The sequence below is a fragment of the Podarcis filfolensis genome, assembly GCF_964270895.1.
Source record: "Podarcis filfolensis genome assembly, chromosome: 1".
In the NCBI taxonomy this organism is placed as follows: domain Eukaryota; kingdom Metazoa; phylum Chordata; class Lepidosauria; order Squamata; family Lacertidae; genus Podarcis; species Podarcis filfolensis.
Genome location: NC_139604.1, coordinates 99,813,539 through 99,831,352, shown reverse-complemented (window position 1 = coordinate 99,831,352; position 17,814 = coordinate 99,813,539). Strand labels below are relative to the sequence as shown.

Below are 17,814 nucleotides of genomic sequence, written 5' to 3'. Positions count from 1 at the left end.
CAAAAGAAAAGAATAGGGGAGAAATGTGAATATGCTCTTTCTTTTTAATGCCACATGAGCAAACAATCCCTAACCCCTTTGAACATTTACTCTATCACAAACACGTGTGACAAATGTAGGAACACAGAAAGCAAATCCCTGAGCCATATACAGTGGTACCTTGGTTTAGGAACAACTTGGATTAAGAATGCTGCAAACCCGGAAGTAGGTGTTTTGGTTTGTGAACTTTGCCTTGGAAGCAGAACATGTTCCCTTTCCTGTTGAGTGTGTTTCATTTGCAAACTGAGTCCCCCGCTGCTGTGGGAAAGCACGCCTTGGTTTAAGAACACTTTGGTTTAAGAACGGACTTCCGGACGGGATTATGTTTGTAAACCAAGGTACCACTGTAGTGACATGCTGTCCCTTTTTACAGTCTATTATACTGTATGTAAGTCCCTGACTCTCTGCATAAACAGCACATGCCAACACAGGCATATGACCATTGGTCCTTTTAGACCAGTAGTATCTGAAGGATCATAATGCTATGCAGATCTGGGTCTGGTCAATGCCTGGATGGGTGACTGCCTAGGAACCACATGTGCATTCTATGATGGTAGAGATGTAAGGAGATTTTTTAAAAAGTCTCCTCTGATTGGTAGGAGGTTTTCTTGGGATGGAGCCTGAGACAGTATGCAGGAAGAGCAGGAAAAGCCCTACCATTGAGCTGCGACCTGCCCCTTCAATACTGGGTGCTCTCTTAGACATCCTCATAAACGAGGAAATGCATTACCTGAAAAGAGGAAGAAAGAGGGCTGAGATTTGCATAAAATGCATACATGCTGATGGCTATGTATACATTTAGAAATAATTAGTTTGATTTAAATCGAAATACACCTCACCAAAGTGACCAGTGTGCTTGCTTAATCTTCTGACAAGGGGTTGATGGACAGCTTTAAGGTCTCCTTTCTCTATCTTTTAGCCAGACTTGGACTGGAGTGAAGTTCATATAGAAGCCTTTCCCCTGATAACCCTTCAAACAGAAGACTGTTCTCTGCAAAGCAAAGTAGAAGCCTATTCAGCAAACATGTAGAGGTAAAGATAAAACATAAAACTTCAGTACTGGCTGAGGAGAAGTGATGCTGTGGAAGGGTCCAGTGTAAGAAAGGTGGTCCATGATGATGTTCAGTGGCTGCCAGAGAAGGCAGCAACATGCAACAAATGAAATCCAAGCCCCACATCCAGAGCTGAGCCAGGCCAGGACTAAAACTGTGGGTTTGCTACGTGAGAGAGGCGGTCATGGAGGGAGACAATGGGGGCCACAAGGACAGAAAGAAGTGGATCTAGCAAGACAAACATCTAGATATAAGGAGCTACACACTGTGCAGAGAAGAATCCCAAGGCAGGAAGCATATTTACAACCAGCAGGGAATAGGAACAACCCAGCAAAGAGTCTGTGGGAAAATCTGGTCAAGAATCCATGTCTGGTAATATGGCTCCATGATGGGCTGTGAAGTCAAAGTCATACTTGCCTGTTCAGCAGCCAGCAAGGTCTCTGAATTGTGACCTTAGGCTTATATGGAAATAAAGCTAACAATATTTTGTTGCGAGTTATCTCTGCCTAATGTTTGTTGCCCAGGGCTGTGTACAGGAGTCCCATTTGCTAGCTAAATGTTACGCATTCGGTGGGCTATTCTTCTATATGGTGGGGTGTTCCCTTACGGTAGAAAAATCTTGGTATGCTTCATGGTGTCCTATGGATGCTTCTAGAGGCAGCCAGTGAGGCACTGTGGCAGGTTGCAAAGAGGCTACCACCACCAAGGCAATGATCCAAAGGGAAGGGGATTCCCAATCCCTTCACCAACAGAAGCTGTGAGGGTAGCTGGGTTCGAATTCTCTCCCTCACCATGTGTGTGAGGTTCCTGTGTGTAGGGAGTCCCATAACATGCAAAATCATGTGTGCAGAGCAGCTCCATGCCATGCAAATCCCTCCTCTTTTTCTTTAGCCAAGGAAAATGTGTTCAGGATTCAAGTGTTTGACCCTGCAAGTTTTCTCAAAAGTTGATTGCTTTTGGACTGGAGGGCTGGGGTGGAAACATCTCTCCAGAATAAGTATGCGCAGAATGCATTCTGAATGGAATCACTTTAAGTGGAGCTGAAATTAATCTACTAAATAAAGGTTGCATCTGAAACTATTTAAGCTAGAGCTGAAATGTGACCATTTCAACTAGAGCTGAAATTAATCTAGCCAAAACAAAGTTTGCATCTGAAATTGTAAATTGAAGTCACTCTTGCATTATACTGACACATATTTTTCAGAGGCAGCAATGTCCCCAGAGAGCACATCCATGCCTTTAATATGTAACATCAGAAGTGGCATTCTATCTCATTTTAATTACTTCTGAAAATTTAGGGTAAGTCATTTTCTATTGAAAGCAGTCAAATAAAAAATTGTTTTGAGAGAGGAAGCTTTCAGAGAATCTTTATATTACTTTATCTAGCACTTTGACACCAAACATGAGGATGGCTTGATATCAATTATTTTTAAACATGTGCATTATCAAATATTTTACTTATTAAACTGCATCCACGAAAGCTAATGTGAGTGGAGAGGAAAAAAGTCCCTCACTGGGATTTTGAATGACATAATCCACTGTGATAAACTTTGCCACCATGCTCTGAGCTACTGCTGTACTATTATCACTGCTGCCTTATAGTGTTCTATGCAGGTAGCTGTTCTGAAAATCTACTTTTCATTCCTTATTTAGACCTCAGATGAGGAACCAATTGGATTTCACATGCTGTTGGGCTCCAACTCCTATCAGCCCCAGACAACATGGCTGATGCTCAGGGATCATGGGACCCATAGTTCAACAATATTTGGAGGGTCACAGGTTTGCCCTCTCTGATTTATACCACTGTTGTAAAGATCTTCACACACACAAAGCCAGGTTTGGTCCTCGGCTACATACAAAATATGCTTTGAAAAAGATAAATGCTTTAGCTGAGTCTCTGAAATTGCTGCTCTTTAAAACTGGCCTTCACAGACATTTATGGATCAGAGTAAAAGCTAAGATTAAAACTGGATTTTAACGAACAAATCCCAGGTCACCAAATGACCACAGGAAAAGCTGAAACCTGGAGGCGATTGAGCTCATATAAAACGTTGCCCATTTTCAGCTCAGCGAACTCTAGCATTAATGTTGAACAGCTATGCAGAATGGGAACTATCTCACTGCATGAATTTTGAGAGAGCTGTCAGCTAAATCAAAGATCCAAAGGTTAAATCTCACACTCTTGAGACATCCTGATGAATTGTGGGACTTGGTGGTAGAGTGTGCCATACATGTGATAAATGGATTCCCCCCTCCCTGTTACTTGCTGACTTTGACTTAATAATAAACTCTCCTATAACTATCTTAAAACTTTAGGTATTAGGGACCATAGGGCTATGATGCCTGAGAGCTAAATCATGCATATTGATGTTGTTGCTGTCATTGGTGCATGGCTTATTTTCACATGACAGGTGCTGCCACATCACAAGCCCTACTCTAGGTGGTCGCAAGATGAATTTCAGGGGCATGTGGTTCCGCTAGATCAGGGGTCAGCAAACTTTTACAGCAGGGGGCCAGTCCACTGTCCCTCAGACCTTGGGTGGGGTGCGGACTATATTTTGAAAAAAATAAATGAACAAATTCCTAGGCCCCACAAATAACTCAGAGATGCATTTTAAATAACAGCACACATTCTACTCATGTGAAAACACCAGGCAGGCCCCACAAATAATCCAGAGATGCATTTTAAATAAAAGGACACATTCTACTCATGTAAAAACACACAGATTCCCGGACTGTCCGCAGGCTGGATTTAGAAGGCGATTGGGCCTAATCCGGCCCCCAGGCCTTTGTTTGCCTACCCATGTGCTAGATGGCATCCTCAGATCATGACTTATCAGGTTGGTGAGCGTGAAGGTTGTCTCTCAGGGAACCTGATCCCAAGTTGCTGAGGGCTTTATATACCAACAGTATAACCTTCAACTGTTCCTGCTAGAATATTGCTAGTGTTATGTATTCAGTTGTCTGTGTTTACCTGAGCTTGAGTCTGGAGCCCCTGGGTTCTGATTCTATACATGATATCCAATCACAGAACATTGCAGGATTTGAGGCTCTGCCATTGGCCCTTAAACTCTGAGTTATGATTTGCAGCTTGTGAGTTTAGACAGCCAATCATGTTGGGAGTGGGAGTGGCCCAGGCCTTCAGAAATGTATATAAGCAGTTGTTTTGCCCCTGTTGTCCAGTTTTGTTAGTTCAATAAAGGTTTTTGCAAGTTATCACTGAATGTCTTGCCTTGCGGGAACCCACCTACACTTCACTTAGCCAATGCAAATGTAATTTTGCAAGAAGGTGAGGATGGTAATGAAACTGAGATTTACAAATTGGTCCTTCACCAGTTGAATCTAGGGCTTGCAACTGGGGTCAGCATAGCTGGGCATCTGCCAAAGGGGCCTAGGGGGGGGGAGAGATGGGGGTGCAATGTGGAAAACACAGGTGTGCTGCAGGTTGGCAAGAATACTGCTTGAACTTTTCATATAGGACACTGGCCTGGTCTCACCAGATGGGATAAACCTAATAATAATTTCACCGAAACTTCTTTCCAAGTAAGCATGCTTCGGATTGCAGCCACCACCAGATATATGGATGCTGAATTAATTCCACCTGCTGTTCAGCTGCTCACCTTGAGCTTCATGCTGAGAGCCGGTAGACTAATTCTGCTATGCTTTGTTCACAAAGTACATTACATGACTGATGTTAAATCCATGAAAGAATGCAATCCACAGTTGTCAGAGGGATAATCAGCAAATATAAGAGGACTGCATATACTATATTATGAATAACTTATAGGTGAAACCTTTAACAAATGGGAGTAATTTTGACATGGGAATTTAAAATGTGCATACACTTATCCGCTCCCAATTCAGTGGTCAATCACTTTTTACATTCAGAAAGACCCATTTCCAGGTAAGGAAGGAGACCCCTATTCCCCCGCTCTTGAGCAACAATTTCCTGAGTGGGTTAACAGTCAATCCTTCTTCCCTGGGAGCTCTGGGAATTGTAGCTGGGTGAGGGGAACAGGGGTCTCTTAACAGATCTCAGCGCACTTAACCAAAAACTGCTCCCAGAGTTCTTTGGGCGAACCAATGACAGTTTAAAGTGGTATAAGGACATGGTGTGGCCTTGGAGCAAGGCAGCTCCCTATGTATGCGTGAGGAAGCAAGCTTTGGCATATTGATCCCCTTGCCAGTTAAATTGCAGTGCAGTCATATCTAGTGCCATACACATTGTGTCTCTCGCACACTATTTTCACAAATCCACTGACTGCATAAATCCTGTAGCTGCGTCAGGAACGTAAACAAACAGGAGCAGTATTGTCACCACTGGGGCACAGATAACATTTAGGTCAGGAGACCAGGGAGAACAGTGGGTCAAAAGAAAATCACACCAACGTCACCAAAGTCCAGTTGTGTACAGGATCTGTAAACTAAATATATAACCATCTTCCACCATGATCAGCTAAAAGCTGGTTTCTGATTCCAGACAGAAAAACAGGAAGAAAAACATTCTGAAACATGCAATCCCTAAGGTTAAATGCCAGTACCCCCTTTACCTCTACACTGACCAATGGTAGGTAGGTCTCCAACCCTCTCTGATCTGAGATTTGCTTTCCATTTTAGAAGGGAATTACAATTTCAATTTTTCTATAATGAGACATTTTCATTTTAAACCCCCCCACAATTCTGCACCTTGAGATTTGAGAGTTGATTTTAGGTGTGTGTGTGTGTTTCATTTCCAATGTGTGCTTACTACCAACTTGGACTAGTTTAAATAAGCTTGCTCCCGGGCAAAGAGCGAAAATCCTCCTTGCTAATCCTCTGAGCCATTGGCAGTAGCTTTGTGAAGATTTGAGGCTTAATGGTTCAGCCTGAAAGTGGTGTCCCTTCATTACTCCTATATGATTTATCAACTGCCTTTGACACTTTCGACCAAGAGATGGCCTTGAGTCTTTTGCAGAACTCAAGTCCTGCTCTGACCAAGCGTCCGATGCATTTGATTGGAGTAGGCATTTTCCATTGTTCTCCGTGTCTCTCTAACCTCCTTTAGCACCCTCTTCCCCCTCAGTTCTGTAATATCCCCCAAAGCTTTTCAATTTCTACATCCTATCACTCCCCCCCAAGCTATTGCTTTTATACTGATGACACATGATTTTACCTCTTGCTGTTTGTTTAGGAGTTTGGGTGAAAATGCATTGCCTTTAGGAGGAACGCTCTATCTAACTCAGCATTTCCACCCCCCAGTCTAATATATTTTGTTAATTATCTCTCCATTTCTCTCCCTCGTAAAGAGCTTTTGATGGCCATCTCAATGTTTTTCTTTTTCGATTATGTGTTAAGAGTTTGGTAGTTGCTTTGCCATTCGTCAAGTCTCTGCTTTCAAACCCACTTTATTCAGACAATAAAATGTGATTTTATCATCTCTGAAATGTTGCAGAGAGGAGATAGGGAGAATAAAAACTCAGAGGGCAGGAGCCCTCTGATTCACATTAGGCCTGGGTTTATGATGAGTGTTGTGGGTGCGACTGGAGAACATAATGTGCTGCTGCATAGGTGGGAGGAGATGAAACTGCTGCCTTTTCTATGGCATCACCCAGCAAGGTGCAAATGAAGTATGAAATAAAAACTCCCTGCCCACTCAGTGCACAGACAGAAAACAGATATTCTTTTAGCCTCACTGCTGAGAGATGTGATTTGCTGTAATATTAAGCTCACACAGAGCAAGAAAAAGCTCCCCAAGTTTTACAGATGGAGAACCGAGGAATACATTATGTCTTGTTGGGCCATCTCGGCTCCCTGCTTGCCCAGCAATCAAGGAAATGCTGCTGTGGTATTCAAGAGCAGATATTTAATCAGCCCAAACTAACCTGAAGGTGAGGTGATCACTGTGTTCAATAACTTGGCGTCAGAAACGATGCATTGAGTGCGATGAAATGTACACAAACGTAGCAGAGGACGAGGGTGGAAATCAGGGCAAAAGAGACAGAAGTCGTAACGGAGGGACGATGCTACACATCCACAACAACGGTTTGTTTCATTATGTCATTCACCAGGGCTGCTTGCAGACAGAGTGCCCTGGAGCTATCTGATTGGCCAGGATCTTTCTGCAGTGCACTTTGTCTCCAGTTGTGGAACACAATCTGGTTTATACAGACTGATGCGCAGGAAGAATGGATGAATGACCATGTCTTACGCCAAAGGCAAGGATGAATGACACGAATACTTTGACACTCAGAGTATTAGAATGCTCAGCAGTATTATAGTTCTGTCCGGAAGTTATGGCAAGGTATATTATTACCTTATTATGCTGTTTTATTATGCTTTATTATATCTTTATAATGAGCCTGGCTTTATTGTTCTCAGATGTAGCATATATTTTTTATTCTCTTCAGCCTCACACAGCAGGGCTGCAGACACTAGTATAGTATAGGGTTGTGAGTGAGAGGTATTCTAATTAGAGCAGACCAGCCATCATAATTATGAGTGGTTTTTGTGTGAAACTGCATGAATATTTGGAGGAATCTGTGTGTGATCTCTCTGGAACCAAGATCAGAGCACCCTTGATATCTCCTTGGTCACTGCATAGAAAGCCATCTATTCTTGCAATGGGGCAAGACCTGAAAGTAGTCAACAAATTATTTTATCTAGTCTTTACCAGGATACATGAATTCAGTTATGGTAACAGAGCAACAACAAATTGTCCATTTCCCCCAGAAAGGAAATTAAAATAGGTTTATAAAGCTATGGGAGATAGAGCCTCAAGTACTTTTCATTCTATATTTGGGTTTTGCCAGGTTCTGGTCTGATGCTGGATCTCACAGAGATGGTAGGGCGGCAAGGTTGTCTGACCACAGATAGCTTCAAGTGAGCGACTTTGTCCAACGTAGGCTTAAAGCAGACATAGGCAAACTCGGGCCTCCAGATGTTTTGGGACTACAACTCCCATCGCCCCTAGCTAACAGGACCAGTGGTCAGGGATGATGGGAATTGTAGTCTCAAAACATCTGGAGGGCTGAGTTTGCCTATGCCTGGCTTAAAGTAAATGGAGGCATTTTAAACCTTCAGGTAACCTTCTCCAGGCTTCACCCCTTCAGAACCTTAAAGGGTCAATCCTGTGGCCTGAAGGTAGGCACTCCTCCATTCCATAGCCTCCTTCTTGGTGCTCTCATAGTGCAAATGGAGCAGTGACATGTGGTGGTAGACCTTCATAGTCTGGGAGGTTCTCCTGCCCAACAATCTCAGGTGCTGTGGTCTCCTTATATCCAGCACTCAGCTCAGGGTCTGGAAGTTGACCTGGCTCCATATGTGATGCATCTGCAACCTTTGTGTGTCTAGCTTGCTGCTGCATTAAGGGGTCATGACAGGTTTTGCATGTGAAGGCTCGGCTGATACCTTCTCTAAGACACAATGGAAAACTCTGATTATTGCAAATGAATTGTGCTACATTGTTCTCTGCATATGCTATCAGTGATGTTAACTCTTTATTCAAAGAAACGAACAGCTCAGGAGGCCAGACCTGTTGAGCACAGCAACTTACCCCCATGAGGCAGTTGTGAAGACTGAAGGTCCGCCACCTTCCCACAGCTCTCCAAGTCTCCTTCTTTCCTGGGTCCTTCCCAAGCAATCTGATGCTCCTTTGTCTTGCCTGTCTTTGCTCCTCCCTCGTCATTTCTCTTCTGCTCCTGGGAGACCAAGGGTAGGGGGAGGGAAGCCTGTCTCAGCAGGAGGGGGAGACACCCTGGATTCTTCACCACCCTGAACTCTCTCTGCTTCTTGGTCTCCCTTCTCTCGTGCTTTAGCTTCTGATTCTGGAATTCTCTCTGCCACAGGCTCTCCCTGCTCACTAAACCCTGTTACCTCTTCAGCTTCTGACACCTCCTCCTCCCAGTCTGATTCCTCTTACCACTCTATCATCCCACCACCAATCCCCTGGCTCTGAGCCTTCTTCCCTTGGGGGTTCCCCAGCTGGTGCCACCCACCACTCCACCACCCAGCCAGTCCATGACATCATGGCAGGCAAGCACTGACTTCATTATAGATCCTGTCTCTCCAGAAGAAGCCTCGGTTATGCAGTAAAACAAACTTTCGGACCCTGGATCACATTCGAAAGCAGCCTTCCGCAGCCTAGTTTGCTTCAGATGTTTTGGACTCCAACTCCCATCAACCTTGACCGTTCATCATGCTGGTCATACTGGGTAGGATTGATGGGATTAGTATTTCAAAATACCTGGAAGGCACCAGATGGGTGAAGGCTAGGTGAATAAAGTGACCCCTGACAATAAGCAGTTGGTCCATTCCTAATCTATAACCATGGTCAAAGCATATAAGACTTACTTAGAGTCTCATGTAATCATTTACCTTTTGGTAAATAGAATGATGTTAATCTCTGCTGAAATGTGAAACAACTTGGGGAGTTAATTTTGAAGTCAATTTTTTATAGGCGTTCTGAAGTTGTGCCTGCTTTGTCTGGGGATGTGTGTGTGTTTCAGGATGTGTGTGTGTGTGTATTTTGCAATATAATTTATAATTCCAATTGCATGGAGACTGGCAGAGTGATAATTTTTTGTTTTGTTTCAGATAGTCCGTAAATTCTGAATATCAGAAAGCATCCTCATTGTGACAGTCAAAGGGGGCATTGGAAACAGGCCATGAATTGTTGCAAATAAAAATAGGATACAGAAACAGTGTATTAAGCGGGTTAATAGAATCTCTCTAATCAGATAATAGAGAACCACACTATAAATTGCTTTCCTCTAGAATAAATATGGCTCCAAGGGTTTGCTTAAATTTGGAATGTTCCACATCATGCTATGTAGGAAGATTATATAACTTTTAATTCATTCTTTTTGCTCTTGTCTGTTCCTAAAGGTATTTGGTCTAATATGCATGATTTTGTTGAATGTACATTTTTCTATCAGTCCTACTCTGTTCTTGCTAGGAAGGCTAAGAACTATAAATCATTTTCATGTGGATAAGCTTTGGTATTTCAACTGTCTTTATTTATAGGTTGTACAAGCATGGACACAAAACTAATATATTCATATCCACCTGCTTTGAAATTATGGCCATCTTTATTATTAAAGACCTCGTATTTGGAAATCTTACAATCCAAATGGGTATTTTAATGGAAATCCAACTATATAATCAGCCATAGGAATTTATGGAACATATCTGAAATAAGTATGAAAGATCATGAATGGAACCATTTTTTTCTGACTGGATTTTTTTTTTTTTTTTGAGCAGGGGAGATGTTGTTTTGTTTCATCTCAATCTTTGATCTCTCATCTTTATTTCATTGCATTTGCAACATGGGTTTCCATCTTGCTCCCTCAAAAGGAACAGATAACATGAAGGTTTATCCCATGGTAACTGACTTCTTGGATCTTATTCTTACAATGCAACATCACCTTAATGCAACTGCTTAAAGGCAAATTACCGGTACTGGATAGCTAAAAATTGGAGCACAGAGCAGATACCTCATGAAAGGTATTAGAATCACGACACAATGGTACACATTGCTGGAGAGGGGAGCAGTGTACAGGGCATGCACACCACGAAGAAGTGATTTACACAAGAGGTGGAGTGCTTGTAAATAGTGTGCAGCTGCAGCAAACACTGAAGACGGCTGTGATGTATTTTTCTAATATAATTGATGTATAAGCACCAGTTGTGGCTCCATAAAGGTACTTGTAAAACATGTATAAAATATTATTCTTCCGGCTTCTTCAATAGGCAGTTTCTCTCCAAATTATGGGAAATGGTCACTTAAGTAAAAAGTAGACTTGTTTACTTTCGGTTATTCAGCTATTTATATTTGACAGATGCCAATGTCTTCAGGCCAATTCACGCAATATGTTCTCCCCTCCCCTCTGTGCACAAAGTCCCAAATATTCCTGGTTGTGTACTCACATGGACAGATGTTATATATGAATGGGATGAAGATAGATATAAATCAGCAATTCCCTTAATCAGTGATCTCGAATCATTTTACTGTCTTTGCTCTCGGCAAGACAAGATGCATCGACTAGGGCTGAGGTAGAATGCTCTGATCCTTGTTGTACAGAAAGAAGCTCTGATTTTCCAGGAGCTCAGACTCAACTCGAATACACTGAAGTCTTGACATGGTTCCTCTGGGCAGATCCGCACCAGACATTCAAAGCACATCCAATGCACATTTAAAGCACATGGCTTCCCCCTAAGAATCTGTAGTTGGGAGCTGTACTTTCTGCCTCACAGAGCAGCAATTGGACTTTAGCTCCCATCAGCCCCAGGCAGCATGGCCATTGGTCAGGGATAATGGGAGTTGTAGTCCAACACTTCAACAGGGTCACTGGTTCCCCAGTCTGTGTCACAGAAACACACAGTGGTTTTAACTTGCATGTGCATTTGGTGAAATGGGTCAGTGGGTGCTCATTGTGACAGTGTGAATCTAAGGTCTACACACTTTCCTGTGTGGGGAGAGCTATCCATGTAGGGGCTTTATCAGATGTGGAGCAGCATCCAGATTTCCTGGCCAATCCACAAACTGAGTAATGAAATGATATCTAAAACACTGTTATGAATGTGTTCCTGAGGTTAAGAGCTCTCTGGCAACTGCCTACCAGTTGTGCTAGCAAGAACTGGAAGTAAGGAACTATGGGGTTTTCTGCATAAGGTACTACGTGTGATCAGATTCTAGGAGAGGATATATTTATTAGGTATTATCCTTCCTCACGTTTGTGAGTGCAGCAGAGTGCCATCCCTTTGCAGCCTAAAAGGGAAGCTTAGATAGGCTAGTTTAAGCCTTTTAGTTGAAGTAATCCAGGATGCTTTAAGGCAGACTGGATTCTCCTGGTATTTCCTCCTTTTCTCCCACAAGCAGTCTTGTAAAAGGTAAAAAATAACATTTACTCACTCGGAACACTCGTTGAAGAGTAGCAGATACAGCAGCTTTGTTCAGGAAAGCTTAAAACAGTAATTAAGTTACGAAGACATACTTAAGTCTAGCTTAAAATGGTGTCAGAGCTTGGAGCTCAAGTTAGCAGATGTTCTCACATTGCTGGCAAAGTGGGAAGAGGAAGAGAAGAAAGAGGATGTGCCCAGGCAGGTAGGAGAATATACAGCTATGCCCTCTGCCTGTCAGGGCACAGTGGGAGTGTCTCTCACAGAGTCCTCTCCAAGTTTACAGGGAAACTCTGTGAGCTTCAGCTCCTATCACATGCCAATCTAGCAAAACATGAATTATTGGGTTGACTGCACTTTAAATATCCCACAATGTGAGCCATGATGGCTTAAGCCAAGGCAGGGTCCTGAATTTCTAATAGAAACACTGGAATTCATCTGTGCTGTTTCTGCACAACTTCAGTGACATTTGCTAAGACTGCTGGAATGGTTGTGTTCTCTTGCCTTCCCAAACTCCTAACATGGCACTATGCTTTGGTAACAAGCTCAGTGGGCTGTACCTAAGTGGTAGAGCACCTGCTTTGCATGCAGACGGTCCCAGGTTCAATCCCCAGCAAATCCAAGCAATACTGAGAACGTCCATTTGAAATCTTGGAGAGCCACTGCTAGTTGGCATGTCAAGAATTCCTAGCTGGATGGACCAACAGTTTGATTTGGTATAAAGCAGCTTCCTATTTAAGTTCCACGTTTTTTCCAGAACCATGAGGACTGGCATCTTTCTTTATGTTTAGTGGAAGGATGATTGTTTAGAGGCAGACACTTGCTTTACTCACATAATATTTCAGATTCAATTGCTGGCATCTCTAGGGCAAACTGGGAGCGACCCTTGTCTGAAATCCTAATGGTTCAATCTCAACAAGTGCTTCTGACCTTGCTTTTCAGTATCCAGGTATCCAGGTATGGCTTTACCAGTATCCCAAGGGCTGCCATATTGTGTGAAGGAAATAAAGTCGCACGGAAGCTTGAAAACACCCACAACTTTATTCCATTATGCAAGTCCTGTGCATTGGACTAAAAGCGGGGTGGGGTGGGGTGACTAAAGCACACACATTCTCCTTGCTTTGTGACTGATCGTAACTCCGTCTTTCACTTTGGTAAACCAGAAAAAGACAAAGAGCCAAGGATATTTATAATGGAAGGAATTTACCTACCGGGTAAATTGGCTGGCTTGTCCTTGCTGAATCACCTGTTCCAATGATACTTTGTGAATTTCACGCCTTTCATGAATACAGAGAGCAGGACAAAATGTTGCCTGAGGAGATGAAACAAAAGGTTTTGTCTGTGACTGTTCTGGAGAGTGTCTGCCTCGTTCGTGCATGTAAAGGCCGCAGCCCAGTAGATGGCAATCTACTCCTGCCACTGAGGCGCATTGTTTTATCGATGGAGCTGTTGGCTCCCTTTTCTCTTTGCTTATTATAATTCATAGAAAGGTTAAAAAATAAGAAATACTCAGAATTCATGGGAAACCTTTGTTAGGTTTAGAAAGGCAGACTACGAGGGGTGGAGACGACTGCTCTTGTTTATTCAAATACTGGTTAGCCATGTCTTCAAGGGGGAGAAAAATGTAAGGCGAGCTTCCCCATCACTATGAACTTGCTTCAGTCCATTGGGTGTTTAAGTACAGGACACACACAAAGTCATTTCACCACATTATTGTTCTTCTCTCCTGTGTACAGCGGATCTTTTAATGAACTTCTCAGAAGAAAGAAAATGGCTGGCTCCCTCCCTCCCTCACCCCCTCCTCTCCTCCACAGTCTCGGGGTTTGCGGTCTCTGAAGAGGTGGGTTGGAAGCCTGAATCAAATGCAAATAAAAGGAGTGTGTATGTGTGTGTGTGTGAGAGAAGAACACTGTTTTCATATTAAGCTGACAAACTTGCCACATTAAAATAATCATTCCGGGGAGCAATGTAGGAGCCTGGCTTTCTATTTATGATTCTGAAAAGCATGGTGCCAGAATTTCAGCTCCCACCCCTCACAGAAAGCCTTTTATTGCTAAATAACAGATTTATGCAACTAATCTCTATGATGTTTTAAAAAGCGATACAGACGCAGCACTTTCTCCTTTTTCAGTGGCACATGGGGGGAGTGGCGTGGGGAGAATCTCATCTTCTGCTTCTGTACGAAACAGGGCTTAATTATTTGTTAAAGCTCTGAGCCATAGAATTGGTTTTCACTACCTAGTCTCTATCCTGGAATACAATGGGTAATGATAAACGAAACAGCAGAATGCGTCTGAGAATAGTCAAAGTGTCTTTTCCTCCACAGCAAATAGCTTTGCCCATTCCCACATATTTGGGTATGAAGGACTACAGCATCCACAACAGATGACATGGCTTCCAGGCACCTTTGTTTTCAGAAACTGAGCAAAGGGATGGAATGAGAGGGATGTGCATGATGATAAGTTTGCATGCAGAAGGCCCCAGCCTCAACCCACAGCATCTTCAGGTAGGGCTTGGAGAGAATGCCACCAGAAACCCTGGAAAGTCACTGCCAGTCAGTGTAAACAATACTGAACTAAATGGAGCAATGTTCTGACACAGTAGAAGGCAGCTGCTTATGGGTGGAGATTTTTTGGGGAAGGGTGCTACATGGTTATTGCAAGTATTTATTTGAGAACACTTGCTTGATCACTGAGTCCTTTAAATAGATCATAGATGACTCTCGGATACAGAACTTCTACTTAGCTCTTGTGGTATGATGGTTCTGTCATTTATATATATTGTCTATATCAGAGGTTTTCAAACTTTATGGGTCCATGGCTCCCTTGACCAACTACATTCCTTCTGTGGCACCCCTGTGGGATGAGCCGGCAGCCCCTCATCCCTTTTCGAACACCCTCCCTTGTGGAGTGTTCCCTCAGTCTCCTCCCCTCTCCCCTCTCCTTGGGAGTCCTCTGGGCAGCTGCAGCTGCCGCCCTGCCCCAGAGAGAGGTGCCTCCTCACACTGCCCCACAGGGGCCTGGGAAGCACTCCCTGGCCAGCCCCAGAGGCACCATTCACCTGGGGAGCTTGTAGCCAGAGATGCTGCAACAAACAGCTGTGCAAGGCTTTGGGAGGCAGAGATGCAAGAGGGCATCAGAGGAGGGAGGGAAGGAAAGAGGGACAGAGGCCAGTGTTGCCCACAGCACCCCTGACCATCATTCAAGGCACCCCAGGGTGCCATGGCACACTGGTTGAAAACCACTGCTCTATATAGTTCTTGTAAGCATGGATCTCTTCTGGAATATTTCCTTTGCTATCTGGCCATCCTGCAAAACAGCATTTAGGATTTGCAAATCTCTATCATTCACACATCTTTTTCATTTAAATAATGGTTAGGCCTTTCTACTGCATGACTTACAAACATATTACAGATAAAAACCTCACATTCCAATAACCTTATATAATTTAAAACAAATTACACACAACAGCAACTGTGATTTGGAAGCAAATGCAACCGTGAGGATTGCAAGCCTTCTTGCAACAGTACAAAACCCTTCTAATCCTGAGAAACCAGCAAGTTACTGGTTTTTCCTTATTATTGTTGGTGATTCGTGTATGTATGTGTGTGCGTATAAATAAATAGTCTGGTAAAAACCCCTGGTTGAAAGGATAAAGAAACTGAAGGTTTATTACGCCTAGCTAGCAAAGCCATTCTGAGTACATATGGCCGTCATGGACTCATGAGGTTAACAAAAGATCTAACACCAGCTGAGCGAAGAAGAAGTGGAAAGGACAGAAGTAAAGTCTGAGGAAACACAACCTACAGTGCAACAAATCGTGACTCAAGAAGGAATCAACAAAGGAAGAATAGATTCCTTTCTGTTTATCACCTCTGACAGGTTCAGGTAACATATTACACGTGTTGCTGCTTTACTTCCAACAATTATAATAGTTCAACCCAGGTGTTTCTGTCAATTACTCCTTTGGCTGCTTGAGTGCTGTTGCTACTGGGCTGGTGTCCAGTAATATTCAACATCTGGGGCTAGTAGGGTCTTAATGATATTCTCTCTGCTGCCATGTCTAGAATAAACTGTGCTAAGTATTCATTTTGGCTGTTGATCAGTTCTGTCCTTTGGAGTGACTACACATTTCAGCCAGAGCCCCAGTTTTGAGTGTAACAGTACATCTTCCTTGGATATGATACAGCATAGAGATTTTCTTCTGACTATAAGACAGGCTGTCTTTTTTAATAATATGCATCAGGTCCTGATAGGCTATGAAAAATTATCATTCCAAATTTATGTTTTACTTACACTTTCAATCCTATAAAGTGTGTAAAACATTGCAACCTTAAACAATAATTTTCATTGATAATAATCGATGATTTTCATTGATAATAATCAAATATCTCTGGTGTTTTTCACCTTTTGGTTGCAAAACTCACCTTTCCTCATACTAGGATAATCATCATCTGTCATAACAAGTGACCCATCAAAACCCACACATCTTTCTTGGATTACCCTTTGGTGCATCTCTGGAACTGGAGAGATACAAATGGGAACGTCATAAAACTGCACCTGCCAAAAGGTTACTGAGTGCACATTTATTGGAACTTAAATTATCCAGCTGAATTTGCCCAAATCCATTGCTGGCATCAGTGGCTGAAACCAGTTGTGTTCCAGATCATTTCCTGTGCAGTTGGCAATTGAAAATGTTGCCTTAGTTTTGTTTTGCAGAAATATTTTGGATCCAAACCTATCATTAATTGTTATTATTGCATACGTAAGGTCCAAACATATTATTTGGTCTCAGTCACAATTATCCGTACAAACTGCAGGATCGACCCACTCTCTAGTTTTTCACCTCTTCCTCTAGCAGCAGACTTAGTTGCTGAGAGCAAACAGATTGTAGCCAAAACAGGGTCATTGAGAAACAAGAAGAGCTTATTAGCATGTTCAGTGGAACCTCCAGGTTTGCAGAAGTACAAAAATCATAATGGAGAATAAAATCAAGGGGGTAGTCCCCCAAAAAACAACCCAGTGAGGCTTGAGCATACTCAATAGCCGTGGCATGTTCAATGTCAATTGGCAAAGAAAAACTGAAAACTGGTGGTGGGAGGTGGGAGCAGAATGGAATAGCCACTCTGGAGAAATGCAGGGCTGACTGAAACCTTGAACCTATGTCTAGTAGGAGCTGAGAATACATTGAAACATTGTGTTGAAGGTCTAAGTTGCCTTGACTATAACTTCCCCTTTTCTCTCTCTTCCAAATGACGCAGTTAAATGTGAATGTTATTCCTTAGTGCAATGGAACTTTCAGAGCTGCATAAATTACAGTTGCTACCTTTGGATGTGTTTCTATGGAAGATTGTTCTCATAAGCAATATAGGCCTTGAAACACATCTTTGTAATTTGCATGCACATCCCAGTGTGCTTCTAGATCTGCTTCTATTAAATTAACTCTTTATAGCAAATTTGAAATTAGTCATGGCTCTAAACCCCAGCCTTTATTTACCGGCTTGTGCACTGAATGAGAGAAGTGTCCAAAGGAGAAGACATGCACACAGTGCCAGGCTCTTTTGCACCCTAGGCAAGCCTAACTTCTTGCACCCCCCCCATGGCTAACTTCAATTTTCAGAAACAGATGTATTGTAGAAAAAAATGAAAAACTCAAAACTGCTAAATTTATCTTAAATTGCAAGAATGAGTAATACAACAATCTTTGATTATCTTTCTCAAATATCAAATGAAATGTTTTAGCACACAACTCATTTTGAATAATTCTGTGAACTGTGATGTTAAAATTTAAGTGTCTTAAAAGTTCAAATTTTAGGCACATCAAAGTCTTATTTTGTGTGCCTTTTGTT

General features: G+C 42.6%; 1 long non-coding RNA gene across 1 annotated transcript; it reads right to left on the bottom strand.

The window, feature by feature from the left end:
* Positions 1-541: 541 nt before the first annotated feature.
* On the bottom strand, positions 542-17,055 carry LOC310766735. Its single transcript, XR_014550396.1, has 5 exons — positions 16,832-17,055; positions 13,178-13,278; positions 8,623-8,767; positions 879-1,030; positions 542-769 (listed from the first exon to the last, which is right to left on the bottom strand). It is a non-coding gene; the product is annotated as an uncharacterized lncRNA (long non-coding RNA).
* Between the last annotated feature and the right edge of the window lie 759 nt (positions 17,056-17,814).